This window comes from Ciconia boyciana, chromosome 1 (assembly GCF_034638445.1).
Source record: "Ciconia boyciana chromosome 1, ASM3463844v1, whole genome shotgun sequence".
NCBI classification, from domain to species: Eukaryota; Metazoa; Chordata; class Aves; order Ciconiiformes; family Ciconiidae; genus Ciconia; species Ciconia boyciana.
Genome location: NC_132934.1, coordinates 135,758,761 through 135,760,576, shown reverse-complemented (window position 1 = coordinate 135,760,576; position 1,816 = coordinate 135,758,761).

The following is a 1,816-nucleotide window of genomic DNA, read 5'->3' as shown; positions in this document are numbered from 1 at the left end:
AAAAGAAGATTCAGAAACAGATGACTGTGCATACTGGTTCCATATCACCTGTCTTCTGTACGAGAGCTAAATTTGAAATCTGCCTGACATTAGCCACCCCTATTATTCTGTGTATTAGTGTTCTTCTCATTTAATCAGGTAGCTGACGAAGAAGTGTATGGAGAAAGCTTTTGTGACACTCTGTGGGTGACAGAATTTGGAAGGATACTGTGGAAGAATATAATTCATTTTGTTAGCATTGTCTCAAATGGCTTCTCAGACACTGAGATATATATACCAACTGTGTACACCCCTTCAGTGCTTCCAAGCTGTCATTAGTTGGCCTTAACTGGAAATGTAAACAGGGAAATATATGCTTGTTAGGTTTTCTGATTATCATAACTCATCTGAATGTGTTTTTCCTTTGTAATCACTTGAAGCTGATGCCTGAAGTTAAATTTAGAACTGCTGCAAGTGACAACAACATAAATAGTTATAGTTTCGCTTTCAATTACTTAGAAATTACTACTGGTAAAATATTATATCAGTTTGCTTACCAGTACTATTGACTTCAGTTTCGGCCCTCAGGGTGTACATTTGATTCGGAATTTATTCTAAGCTACATATCTAAGATATTTGCAACTTAGCAACATTTGAGGTGTTTACTAGAGTGTTATGGCTTCCTGCTACAGGTAAAAATAGAGAAAAAAAGTTTTATGCAGAATTCCGCAGTCATTGCAATCGTAAATGGTAAATTTGCTGATGTCTATAAAAACTGAAGAGCAAAAATTTGAAGCGTCCTGAAAGTGCTATTAATATAATTGCTTAGCCAAATATTTTACTACTGAGGGGCTGAAATTTGGCTCCTGATGTTAACACTTAAATAAGAGCACCCAACTTTCAAATGTGCATAGCACTACACAAATTAGTGCTAACTCCAGTAAGTCTAGAGATACCAAATACATCTGAAGCTACAGGACTATAACAGAGGCGTCTAAACTTAGACACTGACATTAGTAAAATGCTGATCTAATATGTATAAAATAAAGGGGTTTTAAAATAAAACCAGGTCTGAAAAAAATCCTCTCCTCTCTCCTTATATTTGAGCTAGGTCAGTGTGTGATGCCTCTAAGAGTCCAAGTGACGTCTGCTTGCTCTTTCCCTGGTGGAGCTGGCCCAGCCCTAGCAGGGACTCCTCTGCAGCTCCAGTTTGAGCTCACCTGAACCTAATGAGTAAGAAATGCAGGGTGCAGACCTGTGGGGAGAGGGGAGAAAGAAATGAAGGTCTCCGGCCAGCCAGAGGCTCCAGCGCCTGTGCTTGCCGGCATTGCCTGGTCCCAGCACTGGAAGCTGGCTAGCAGAGTGCATCCCTGTCTATGTGGGGAGCTGTGCGCACGTGTGCATGTTGGAAAGCAGCATTTCGGGTCATGCAAATGACTGTGGGGATCTACACAGGCCTGGGGGGGCCGTGGGAGGCTGCTTATGAGGGAGAGGTAGGGCATGGTATGATGTTGCCCGTGCATCAAGCTGGGCCAAGGAGCGCTGACGCAGAGAAAGGGTCAGGAAGGAGTGCTGACACAGAGAAAATATGAGAGGAGGGTGGGGGTGGGCCACCCCAGCACAGGGGCTGTGAGGTATTGTTGGGGCTAATGCATGCGGTTGATTTTTTAAATATAAACGTTGTCTTTTTATTTCTGTTCTTCCAACATCCTGCTATATTTTTTTAGTGGCTTTATGTGTTGGCAGCTCTGAATGGTGTTTTTTGATTCACAGCACAGCTTTTAAAATTTATTGCTTTGAAATGAAAGCTTTGCTTTAATGGAAATGTTAATCTTAC